Source organism: Anomalospiza imberbis, chromosome 11 (genome assembly GCF_031753505.1).
Source record: "Anomalospiza imberbis isolate Cuckoo-Finch-1a 21T00152 chromosome 11, ASM3175350v1, whole genome shotgun sequence".
Classification (NCBI taxonomy): Eukaryota; Metazoa; Chordata; class Aves; order Passeriformes; family Viduidae; genus Anomalospiza; species Anomalospiza imberbis.
The window spans coordinates 4,649,979-4,663,441 of NC_089691.1; the positions used below are offsets into that span (position 1 = coordinate 4,649,979).

Genomic DNA, 13,463 nt, shown 5'->3' on the forward strand with positions numbered 1-13,463 from the left:
TTTCCATCTAACCCAATTTCCACTGGGGCTACCCCAGCAGTTTATCATCACTCTATAAACCTGTCAAGTGCCTTGGCAACAGCTTTTGTCACTCCAGTGCCTCCTTGGAAAATCTTGTTGTGTAAAAGCAAAATCATCCTCATGCTCAGGGGAAATTGATATCCTCGGAGTGGCTGAATGCAAATGTGGGAGAACAATCTTCCCCACAGCCCTGCCTGTGTTTGGGAAGCACAGCCATCCATCCCCTCTTCCAGCCAGCCATGAAGATGGAATCCTACCACGTGTCCATGCAAAGCTGCCTCCTCTGGAAGGTTGCTGTGAGCACTTAAGAAGGGAATTCTGAGTGATAAACCACAGCCAGTCCCCTTCGGTGTTTGTGATCCAGCAAAACCCTCCCTGTGCTCCTCAGGGGAGGGACCAGGATGCCAGGGCCAGATTCACAACCAGGGCAAACTCCTGTTTGTTTATTCAAGCCCTTTCCAAGGCACACACTTGGCTCCCTTCCCTGCTGTTTTCTCCAGAAATATTCCTTCTTATTCCCCTCTCAACACCCCAGCCTGGTCACTGGGACAATTTTGTGTTCAAGTCAGCAAGCAGAGCTTTTGTGGGTTTGGGAAGGGGGCAGCAGCCACATTTTTTCTCACACCTGCTCTTCTAAAACTCAGCCAGCGACAGGGAGGTAATTTACTTTATAATCCCAGTTTTAGTTCAGTGAACAGGGAGGAATTACAGAATGCTGTGCACCACACCCCAGCAATCAGCAGTGGCTCTCAGGGTCAGAGGAGTTCAGCCAAGAGAGGTCACCTGAGGGGTCAGGTGGAAGGGGAGCATTTAGATGGTTTTCCATGGAACAGCAGCACCAGATTCCCTGACCTTCATGTGGCTTTGGGATTTATCCCCTCAAAGTCTACTTTTTCAGAAAAATAGCGGGTGAGAAGATATCTGTAAACACAGCCCCTGGTTTTATCAGATTAGCACCATTTTGGTATGGAAAATTCCTGGCTGCAGAGCAATAGGCTGACAGACATAACACCATAAAACCTCATAAAACACCATGAAACACCATAAACCGCCACAAAACCTCATAAACCCCCACAAAACCCCACAGGCACACAGCCAGGCTGCTGTGTGTGGTTATAGACATTTCTGCTTGCCCCCATACTTCAAGCTGAGCTTTCTTTAAGATGCTGCTTGCCCAGGACTAGCCCAGACACCCTAAGAACAAACGAGTGACAGTCAATGGCTGTGCCACTGCTGCAGGTTGGCTCAGAACGACACTGTCACCTCGTTATGGTGACAAACCATTCCCAGCTGGGTGCACAGCACAGGCCAGAGCGAAAGCTCCAGCTGACATTCAGTCTGTTCACTTGGACCTGGACTGAAGAACTTCATAACCCCAGAAATCATCTTAAACACTGCCGGGGGAGGGCAGGAGCCTCCCTGACATGGGAAGAGGGAGGAACGTGGAGTACACACATTTTCACACACACACAAATGATGGTGGGGTGTGGATTTGTACATTTACAGGCAAACCTGGCCAGCTGGTCCCTGCCAGCTGGCAGAACTCCCAACCCTGCTGTGCACAGCAGCTGCACGTGGAGGGATGGATCACAGGGCACGGGAGGCACTGCTCCACCACCAGCCAGGTTTCACTCAGGCAGAAGTCTTACTGATATCTAAAGCCATGCCTAATGTCCAAGTTCCTTAATTAGTTCACCCCCTAAATCCAAAATAGATTTTGTTTCTAAAAAAGACTACGATTTTCACCTGCAAAATCATTACCAAAACTCAGAAAACATTAAAAATTACAAAAAAAAAAAAAAAAAAGCCAAAAAAACCCAAAAAAACCCAAAAAACCCACAAAAAAAAAAAAAAACCAAACAAAAAAAAACCCAAAAAACCACAACAAACAAAAAACCCACCAAAAATCCTAACCAACAAAACCCCCCACCCTAATGGCTTGAATTAAACATACCAAAGCCCAGTAGAGTGTTTAGGTGCTCTAAAATATAACTTTCTGTACCTAACAGAGCAGGTGTCCTGGTTATCAAACGATGTCTTAAATGATATCTCAGTTTGTCCTGGCTGTACAAAAACCCCAGGAATCCAGAGGAGCTGATCCTGTACAATCAGGTTTTGGAATTGGCAATAAAAGTGGGAGCTCTGCTGGGATGTGGTGGCAGGATTTAAACCCAAAACCAGCAGGAGAGAATAAACTGAATGGCTCTCTGAGCACCACATTGGACACGACCTGTGCTGAAGAACAAAGTCACACAAACCTGCAAATCGTGCCCAGAGGGCACAACAGCCTAGAATTTCTAAATCTGTCCTTCCAGACACATTTCTGACAAATAACACCTCAGATATTTTTAAAGTTCACCATCTCTGCCTCAAGATAAGCATCTTATTAGAGCTGCCACAGAAATTCACAATTCCTAAAGGTCCAGTACTTTTAAGGCTGATCCAGACAACACCAGGAGGTCCAAACAGCATGAGGCAGATATGAAAGAATTCAGATCATTTTCCAAAACCTGCTGAGGTCAATAATTACACAACATTTTCTCTAACAGGTGGCCAATTGCCAGCAGTCCTGCTGAAGGTAAGCAAGAGTTTGTGGCATCACCCTTCCCGGAGGGGGGAAACACGAGAAGGACAGGAATTTAATTTGCATTACCTCATCTGCACAATCTTCCCGAGCAACAGTGGCCCCAGCTGCCTCTGGCCAAGCAGAGAAAGCACTGAGGAAGTTTTGCTGGTTTTTGTTACTGAGGATCTGGGTAAAGGAGCAATAATTAGAGTTTCTTTGTCATTCCAGAAGCCAGAACTTCAGGCAGCAAAACTACAGCAGAACCAGTCCTACTTCATTCATTTTTATACAAGAATCCCAACCTCACCTAAAAAACAGGACCAAGTATGATCCTGCTGACAGAGAATTCCTCTAAGTTAAAACCCTCATGTTTTACTTTCCCCCAGGATAAAACCTTCATGTTTCACTTTCCCCCTGGTTAAAACCTTCATGTTTTACTTTCCCCCAAATTAAAACCTTCATGTTTTGCCTTGCCCCAAATGAAAACCTCCATGTTTCACTTTCCCCCAAAGGAACTTTCATGCTTTACCTTCCCCCAGCTTGGGGAAATGGCCAATACTGCCATAATAATAATGTTTGGCTGCCAACAAGTTGATGTTTCTTAATCCCACTATTTTGCACAGGCCTGCCACTAATTGGACTCATCCTTGACAAGCTGGGACAAAAATGAACTTTTCAGTGTTACCAAGAGGAGCAATGAAGGGATACAGAGGGGAACTGTGACACTGTGCAGGTGTCCAGGTGACAACCACCACAAGGAACATTACACAGGTGAAAGTTCAGCTTCCTGGGGCATTTTCTTGTCACTTTAAGTCAGGGCACTCCCCTGGAGCACCTCAGTTCCAGCTCTTCATTAACACCCAGGACTCTGTGAGCTCCACAAGGAACGGCTGTGACCCTGATAATTCTCCCCAGGAATTCCTGCTCTTTCTTCCCCCATCCCATGGAAAAGCCAGCTCTGCTCAGAGGAGGAAATTCTCCCTGGCCCCAGCCCAGCTGATGAACTGCTCTGCCTTGCCAGGTGGAACACCCGATGCAAAGCCCAGCACTTCCAAGGAATGCAGGAAAGCTCAAATCAATATTCAGCACAGATCCCTGCACCACAGCAGTTACATTATCTTGTGTGGCACATGCACCGTTCCCATGGCAACCAGCATCCTTCATCCTGCTCCATTATTTGGGCGGTTGGAGGCTCTCAGAATCTCTGGTGCCCAAGCCACGGCTCAGAGCTACTTTGTGCTAATCAGCCTCAAGAACAGACACAAGAAGAAGAAAATGCAGCAAAGTCTGGTTTTTCTAATCTATCAGCAACATGGAAAGCGAGAAGTGGCATGGGAAATAGAGTTCCAGCAGCTGAGGGGAAGGGACTCTTATGTAACCACCTTCATTAGGCGAGACTAACGTGCTGCAAATCCACTCCAGCCTTTTATTTCCACAAACTGAACAGCCTGCCCAGGCAGGTTGTTCACCAGGAACAGCTTTGGAATGGGTGTTAGGAAATCAAATCTCCCCACACATCTATTGTAACATTAGTGCCTCTATAATTGATATCACACAGGTCTTTATTTTGAAAAAGGGCTCAGCTTGTAAGCACCAGCAGCGTGGTCCAGGAAAATAATTTGATTTTGACCTTTTTATGATGTCTGCTATTAAAGTTTTAAAGGGCTATTATCAAAATCTATAATCTTTATAGTATAATCTATATTTGCTTGATATAAACTGTCCCTAGATACCTTAGGCAAGCTCTATCAATAATACCATTTCTTTTTCTTTTTTTTTTTTTTTTCCTTGGGCATTTAAGCATTTCCACATCAAAGCATTACAGCAACCTCATTATGCTCTGCACAGCTTAATACAAAGTTTGTCTTAGTCACCAACCAGGGAATTTCAGGCAGAAAATAAATAACCTCATTTATTAAAGAGACCCTTGAAAAATCATCCCTAAGTTGCCTGCCTGGGGTTTATCCCCGGGAAATACACATGGGTCAGTAGGAACACACACAAATGCTTTGAAGTTGGAGGGTTTGAAGGCTCCTAAAAAGAGATGTTGAAATAAATAAATAAGGCACTATGCCAGCAAATGTTCTTACAAGTGACAAAGGAGACTGACAGGCTGCTGAATTAAGCTGAGCTTAAATGTTCTCAGCACCTGTTGGGAAGAGCAGGGATTCTCTGTGTCCTGAGCAGCATCTCTGACAGCCACATTCCCTGTCAGGGCAGCTCTGGGGTCTTCTGGAGGTGAGCAAGGTCGAAACCAAGGTCAGCCATCCCCAGGGGAGCGGGGAGATGGAGGGGAGCAGCTGTGGCCCTCTCACCACCCCATCCCTCCCCAGGGCATCCAGGCAGCACCAAAGCCCCATTTCCTGGTTTCTCATGGATTCAAACAGTGCAGGAACAGGGCTGGCTGAGGTGGGAGCCACTCTCCTTTCTTCCCCAGACCCAGAACAAACATTCCAGCCCGAGCAGAATCCAGGAGGGGTCCTGGCAGGCCCTGCTCTCCCAGGCTGGAGAGCTGACATCATGCTCTGCCCACAGTTTTCAAGCAGAAGCAATAAACACTGGAAACTTCTACAGAAAAGAAGACCCCAAAAAAGCCCTTTTACCACTGGCTCGTGAATGTGTCAAGCCCTGCGGGATAGCAAGAGCAACATGAGAGGTTTGCAGCTGCTGCCAGGGGTCGTGTCTGGGTGCAGGGCACAACCCCAGAGCCTCGTGCCCTGCTGGTGTCCCCAGCCCAGCCCTGCAGCCAGGCTGACCCACTGCCTTCCCTGCCCCCTGCAGCTGGCTGAGCCCAGCTCAGGACAGCAGAGAAAGCCATCATCCCCATCCAGGATGGAGCTTCCACGTGATTTCAGAGGATTCACACTGGAGCTGGAGGCATGCTGCTCCTCAGCCCCGGGACAGATTTGGAATTCTGATCATGTTCGACAACCAGCGAAATCAATGGCATTAAATTCAGCCCTTTTGTACCATTTAAGCCCACAGAGAAGCTTAACATATTTAATAATATAGCTTCCTTCCATTAAATAGTTTGCCAGAGGAAAAGGCATGGAATTTTCCATCCACACTTTCCCTTTGGAACGTGCATCACAAGCGTGCACAGCTCCATTTTTCCTGCTCCTGGTATGGAGAAACTCTGCTGATGACCCAGGACTGCTTAAACTGCTCTCCCTTTTTGTGTGCTCCAACCCAGGGGTGGCGATTTCCTTTCAGGCTCTGTGTCACCCTCCTGTAGGTGACCAGCAAGGGATGCTAAAATGGGAATAAAATGGGATTGGGAGATAAAGGAAGCAGCACATGCAGCTGAGGAAGATGACATTGTGTTACCCTGAAGCCCATCTGCTAAGCCAGAGAGGATCCAGCAGACAAGAGCAGCAGGATCCTTGAGGAATGATATCTTTTTTCAGAGATGTTCAAACCCCGTTCAAATAATCCCAGTTAATTTTAATTTCGGAAGGTTAGATAGTCCTCAGAATTTTCTCTAATTGCATATTCCTCAGAATAGACTCCTCTGGTTGCTCTGTAATCAAATCATAATTAAAGCATCTGTGTCGTTTTATCCATCCCTTCCTGCTATTTGTAACATTTACAGAAGGCAACAAAGATGCAGAATGCAAAATTTCCAGCACCAAGGCTGGGCAGCAGCAGTGCAATAATGGGGACTTGTGCTGCTGTGACTGCCCGAGTGTCTCCTTAGGCTTTCGTTGGCCTTTCAAAACAACCGAGGAGGAGAAGAGCACCAAACAGTGCCCCCCTTGTTGTGGCCACGAGGGAGGCCGTGCTTAATTCCTGGGATCCTTGTTTTTAACCAGCTGCCTCCTTTCATCCCAGCTCCTCTGGGAAGCAGGCCTGGGGAGCCAGAGGGGCTGGCATTAAGGGAGGTGTTAAACAGCAATATCACCTTGGCAGAAGAGAGGATTTTCTCTTTGGGCACCGTGGCAGTTGTTAGATGAGCGTCCACTCACCCAGGAATAAAATGAGTTTCCAGAGGAGTTTCCACTGCCTTCCAGCCAGGAAAAAAATCCCAGACCAAAGCAACCAACAGCAAAGTGATTGCCTGAGCTTTATCACAGAACTCTGAGTAACTAATTGGATTATGGGTGGTACCCTTTGCCTTCCAGAGCACCATAGAAGTCCTATTTCAGAGAAGTGTTTCCAGAAACTTTTCACCCACTGCTGTCCTGTGATGTGATGAGCAAACCTCTCTGGGAAAAGAGTTTGCAGTTTGAGTTTTGTCTGCTTTACTTCAGAAAGACAGGGGGAAAAGAATCATAATTCCTTGCACAAGAGCAGTTCAGGATCAGACAGGAATAATTTCCTTAGGAATTTGTAGTTTGCATTAAAGGGAATACATTGATTGGTAAATGAAAGCATCTGTTAAAAAAAAAATTGTGATATATTTATGCATCACTAGCATGGCTTTTTCTTCCATCCTAGATTTTAGTCTTGTTAAACTATTTTGTAATGCTACACAATGAACCTCAGCTGTGTAGGCATCGCTTGATAAATTCCTGAATACAACTGGTATAAAATGTATTGATTTTTCACTGTATGTTTTTCATTGCAACATCATTCTAGTGAAACATTCAAATAATTGTTATTTTGCACAAAAAAGATTCCATTTACACAAAAGTTACTCTAAGCACTTCAGACTAAAATCAGCACTGAGTTTGCTCTCAACATCACTTTCCTTCTGAAATGTAACTTACAAATAAAGATCAAAACTGGAATCAAATAAAAAATTTTCATCTTAACAATTCACTGTTGGAATAATTTTAAAATAACTTCTATTTTTGGACAATGAATCCTTTCAGAACTGACTTTGAGTGGAAAAGAAATTTTGGAAAAATTAATATCTCTATTTGCTTAATTTAAGTCTTAAATAGAATTTTCATAGCTACTGGATAATGCTAGCTACAATATCTGGGGTGATTTTACTAATTTCAGGGCGTGTTTTATGTCATTAGGATTGCTGCAGATCATTGGGGTTGCTGCAGATTATTGGGATTGCTACAGATCATTGGGATTGCTGCAGATCATTTGGATTGTTAATTATTTTACTTCCTAGTTTACAAGGGACAAATCCTGTCCATGTTCTGTCAGACAGACTTTTTTTCATCAATCAAGAAAATCCAGCTGTAGATGAATTCACTTATCACACTACACATTTCAAATATCCAGCTGCCAGTCTTGCCCTTATAAAAGGCTCACACAGGTCGTCCGTGAAGCTGTTATAGATACTATTTTCCCCTTAAAGACCTACAATTGAAAAGCAGAAAAGTAAATCAAATAATCGAGTTGGTGTCTCGTTCTATCCTCACGCAGAGCTGAGGACGGGAGCAGAAGTTGGGGCTGAAACACTGGCTCTCCTCACCCTGGCAGTCACAGGGCTGGAAGCAGGGGGACAAAACATCTCAGTCGGGGTCTGAAGCAGATTGATTGTGGTTTAAAAACCTAAAGGTTGACTTTCTCATTGCTATTGGCACAAGCAGAGACTCAGCTGCCCGGTCCGAGCTTTGCTGCGGCTCTGCACGAGCTGAGCCCGTGTGTGTGTGAGCTCTGTCCTGCTGTGAGCATGGCCCTGTCCCCTCTGTCACCTGCTCAGAGAGCTCAGGGATGCTGCAGCATCACCCCTGCCCTGCCAGCTCTGGGGAGGCTCTGAGGTGCTCTGCTTTATGTAACCAAATGTGGCACCACATCCAAAGCACAACCATGCAAATGTCACAGCTGACCCTCTAACGTGCACTTGGAAGGCACAGATTTATCCCCGAGTCCAAACTCATTTCTCGTCTCCGACGTTCAAGGCAGGCATGAGTTAGAAAAGATCATGGTAAGTAGAAAATCCTAAGATAACTTGAAAAGAAATTGTCACCAAGGATTCTCTTCAGAGATAATATTTTTTTTCCAAATCACTTGTTCGTAGTTGAGTCATCCCAGAAAGAATCTAAAGCTTGTGGAAATTTGTCACTGCGTGTAGTACGAGGAGTGCAGAACTCTTGCAGATTATTTAGAAATTTCCCTTTTGCATCTGGAGCTTGGATTGCACTTACAGGGTGAATAGATTCAAACACACAGCCAAAAACATCTTCTCCCACCTCCTTCCCACTCGTTCCCACTCCTCATGTTCAATTGCTACTCTGTTAGACTTAACAGTGCCATCAACACTGCAGTTCTGGAGCAGGAATAAAACCAGCAATCAGTGCCTTCAGTAAATACATTAACACCAACTCATCCACGCCAACAAATCATTGTTTACTTCTCAAATATGCTTTAGCAACCCACAATATTCATCAATCAAGTGAGACTGGGCTGTGCAGCCTCTGAATGTTCTGAGACCGGCTCAGCTTTTCACTTTACCAAACAGAACCACACGTTCCACAAAACAAATGGAAATTGCTTCGTTTCTCCCTTTTCCACATGTGAAGCAGGAAGGTTTGCACACCTAAAATATACACCGCCCTGTCTGGAATCCTTCAAACTCACTGTCTGTGGAGAAATTCATGATCACAAAGCTATTGAGGAGGAAAACACCTAAAATTCACACAGACCATGCTCATCTGGACACACACAATGAAAACCAACTGTAAAAACCAGCAGTCCTGTTGATCATCAGCAAATGACACCATTTGTGCCTTTAACCTCAGAAGAAACAAAACCCATCAATTCTGTACCCATTCCATACACTCTAAAGATTTTAAACTCTCTTCCAAGGAGTTCCCTGCGATGGCAGTGTTGCTGTTAAAATCCTTCAAACTTACCAATTATGCTGCCTAATTAGAAAGAGAAATAAATTCTGAGCTGTCTTCAGAACCGTTCAATACCATTCTTAACATGGCAATTCCTGACAGATTTCATGCATTTGCCATTAGAATTGCAATTTATTTTGGCAGCTGAAACAGCTCCTGTTTTCTCTGTGCCCCTGCAGCACCTCCAGCACTCCGACTCACACACATCAAGTGACTTGATCCTCTTTGAAACCCGAGCCACTTTCACACCTGCACGCAAATTTAATAAGTCCGAGTTTTAAATCACTGCCCTCCATATCCAGAATTCCACATTTGAAACACAAGCTGCCAAGTTCCTCAGCTTTTGAAAGGACCAGGAGTAGCCACTGTCCCTTTAATGTTCCACCTCGTCTCCAAAGGAAACGTCTTTTTACTAGAGCTCCGTGTGATTCACTGGAATTTGCCAGGCAGGTCAGGAAATCCCCTGAAGCAGAGGAAGAATATTAAAGAGATGGGACATGTATATCAAATCTCATTACTGTTCTCTTCTGAGAATCAATCAGGTGAAAGGATGTGATGATGTCATTATGACATCATTGACTTTGGGATTAGCAATTCAGAGCTACTTAGCAACCAAAGCTGTCCAATACAGAAGTAAGAGATCCAGTGGAAGATGTTATCATCTGACCCACTTACTGCAAGATAAATATTTGTCAGTCCTGGTTTCGAGACTTTATAAGAGATGCAAAAACTTACGAACAGCCTTGTTTCAAGTGCAGAATATTTGAAATAAAACGTCCCCTCTGAACCTTTTCCATTTATATCCAAGCGTATTCTTTACTCCATAACAGCTCAATCCATGTTCCCTCTCAGTCATCTTTTTCCTCACCTTCCCATAAATCTAAACCCGGAAAATGCACAAAGAAAAACCTTCTGCTAAACAGACTTTGTTATTCTAAGAACTACAAGCTATACCAGAAACTCAAACCTCGTATAGTCAAGGGAGACTAATATAATTGAATCAAAATGCAAGCTTAGAAAGCATGCTTATTTCATTAAAGTAAGCTGAAAAGATCCAGTTGATGAGCTCCGGTATCCGTCAGAAATTCCAACCAAAATAAAAAAGAAAAAGCTTTGTGCATGAAAAAAAGAATTGGTCACGCTTCTTCTGTGGCTATTTCTGGGACCTGAAAGGGTTTGATGCCCGCAATCTATGGCTGACCTGATTTTCTTTAAAGTTCACTCGTCTCCGTTGAAAATACAGTTTTAAACGAGTTCTAAAGCAACCGAGCGAAGCTCTGAGATGCACTGAAATTATAACTAAAGCTTTAAATCCATTACCAACAAACCAGAAACGGAGCACTGGGCTGACACTTCGTGTTTCCGCAGCCGCGCTCCGCCACGGGCGAGCGGAGCATCAGGACGCGTTTGACGAGCAAACGAAAGAAAATAAACCACTCCGCCTTCTGCAAAGAACTTTTATTATCGGGCCGAGGCCGGTCCAGCTTTCCACGGCGCCGAGAGCCCCGCGCTGCCGGGAGCGCCCGCGGAGCCCGGACCCCGCACCGCCGGCTCTGCCGCCCGCACGGAGCGCGCAGGGACCGGCGGAGGCTCCGCAGAGCCCGGCACGGCTGCCCGAGCCCCCGAGCGCCGGCTCGGCGCCTGCCCGAGCTCCCACGGCCGGCAACAGGCGGCCGCTCCCGGCCATCGCCGCCGCCGCTCCGGCCGCTCCGCGCTCCGCTCCCCGCGGGGCTCCGCCGCCCTTCGAGGAGACGCCGGCTCAGCCTCCATCCCCCGGGGGCTGCCGCGTCCCCCTCTGCGCCCCGGCAGCATCCCGCGGCATCCCTGCATCCCGCGGCATCCCTGCATCCCGCGGCATCCCTGCATCCCGCGGCATCCCGCGGCATCCCGGGCGCGGGCACCGCGCGTTTCCCCCGCGGGGCTCGGGGTCGGGCTGGACCCCGCGGTCACAGGCGCACACCTACCTGCCCCCGCGGCCGAGGAGGAGCAGGAGGAGGAGGAGGAGGAGGAAGAGGACGTGGAGGTGCCGCTGCCGCCGCCGCCGCCCGTCCCGAGCCACCGGCGCTGCCCTCCCCGAGCGATATTAATGTTCATTTAAAGCTCGGCGCCCGCCGCTCCGCCGCGCCCTCCCCGCACGGCAGCGCCCGCGCGGGCTGGGGGCCGGGCCCGCACCGCCCCTGCCCGCCCCCGGACCGCCCCTCGGGAGCGGCGGGTCCCCTCGGGGCTGGCAGACCCCCCTCGGGAGCGGCGGGTCCCCTCGGGGCTGGCAGACCCCCCTCGGGAGCGGCGGGTCCCCTCGGGGCTGGCAGACCCCCCTCGGGAGCGGCGGGTCCCCTCGGGGCTGGCAGACCCCCCTCGGGAGCGGCGCATCTGATGGATCCCCCTCCGGGCTGGCGGGTCCCCTCGGGAGTGGCAGATGCTCCTTGGGGCTGATGGATGCCCTTGGGGCCAGCAGATCCCCCTCAGGGCTGATGGATCCTTTCGGGGCCGGTGGGTGCCGTCAGGGCTGGTGGCAGGCTGAGCCCCGTGTCGTGTCGCAGGGCCAGGTGACACCTGTGACCAGCTCACCCCCGTTCCCTCATCCTCTTCTGGGCAGGCTCGAGGATGGTGCCGGGCAGACCCAATGCACGGATCTGGTGCCCTCAGCTGGTTCCCCCCTGGCCCTGGTGACCCAAAGTTGACCAGAGAAGTTGAGAATGGCAAGTTGGAGGCTGAGAGCTCTCTGACCAGGTCAGAGTGTAGAATTGATTTCAAACAGGAATGCCTAGAACTGTGTTTTGAACCTGTGGAGGCACAGATGTGTTCCCGAGCCTCCTCAAAAACATGGCCAGAATGGTCTCGTTGCTGGAGTCCTGCTCAGTCTGGTGCTCCTAAGTAAGATCAAACAGGGGCAGGTGGGGTCACCTGAGCCACCCCAAGGACAGCCCCAGCCCAGGTACCTGGGGAAGGTGAAGAGCAGGGAGAGGAAAGATGGAACTGAGCAGGAATGTCACAGGCAGGGACAGCAGCCGAGAGGACAGACCTCAGGGAACAAACACCTGCTGGAGAGTGTTGCACGATGGTTTCTCTTGCAGCAGGATTCAAGCAACCATCACAGTGATGGATTCAATCTTGTCTTGTCCTGTGCCTCACTGCATGAGAACACAGCTTGGAAAGTGAGGTAACACTCAATTTTTGTGTTAAAATGCACCAAATTTGTAACAAAACCAGGCACATGAACTGCACTGTCAAACACATGTTGAGTCAAGAGGATCTGGCCTCCTCTTTTCCATCCCAAACAGGCCTGAAGGAGTTTTTTACTTTTATTTTCCCCACCAATGGATCATGAACCCATCCCAGATGCTTATTTTCTCAATGGCCACATTGCTCAGTGTGAATTTAAAGATGATATGTGAACCAGTGTTTAACACGTGATAATCACACAGCAAAAGGAACATAAACACTGATGTTTATTAGGACATAAAGATAAGGAGGCTGTATCCCATAAAACGGGCTAATTGCCATTTCCAAAGCCAGCTAATTGTGCAGAGGTTGCCAGATTACTCAAAATCTTCAATGACCTGCTTGCAAGTTTCAATGGAGAAAACATGTCAGCAGAGTTTAACTCTGTTGCCCATTAATTACAAAGAGTATTTATGCTGAGAACAATAATTGGATTGCCCTGTAATCCACCATAATAATCAGGAATTTTCTTTGCCCATGTGGCTTGGAAAGGTAATAGCTAATGATATTTGAACTGATTTCTGCAGCAGCAATGAGTAACTCCTATCATTACTTCTGGGTTATAGATTTTGCTACTGATTAGCACTTGATTAGTCCTTGTCTTCATCACAGTGCCATTGTCCTTGCATTTTGGTTAAGCATGGGTGCTGATTGACTCAGCTTTTTAAAATACAGGATATATTCAGTTGTTGAGAGCTGCTCTCAGAGCAGCACAATCTGACTCCTCATTTTCCCTTGAGGCTGGATCTGGAACAGGAGAGATGCCTTTCTCTGGGCTTGGACGTGCTGTAAGCTCTGGTGACACTGCAGTGGGGCTGGCTGTCTTCTGCCTCTGACAATTTGCTGTGGATAGGTAAAAACTGCTGGAGAAGGTTGAAACCACTGGAAAAAGTCAAAACCACTGGAAA

At 47.5% G+C, this 13,463-nt stretch overlaps 1 protein-coding gene across 1 annotated transcript in view; it reads right to left on the minus strand.

Annotated features, from left to right (window-relative positions):
* Window positions 1-11,496, minus strand: part of SLC6A1 (solute carrier family 6 member 1) — a 59,871-nt gene extending 48,375 nt beyond the window's left edge. Inside the window, exon 1 of the mRNA XM_068201513.1 lies at window positions 11,298-11,496. The gene's annotated coding sequence lies outside the window, so the exon portion shown is untranslated. The remainder of the gene's footprint in view (window positions 1-11,297) is intronic.
* Window positions 11,497-13,463: the final 1,967 nt, after the last annotated feature.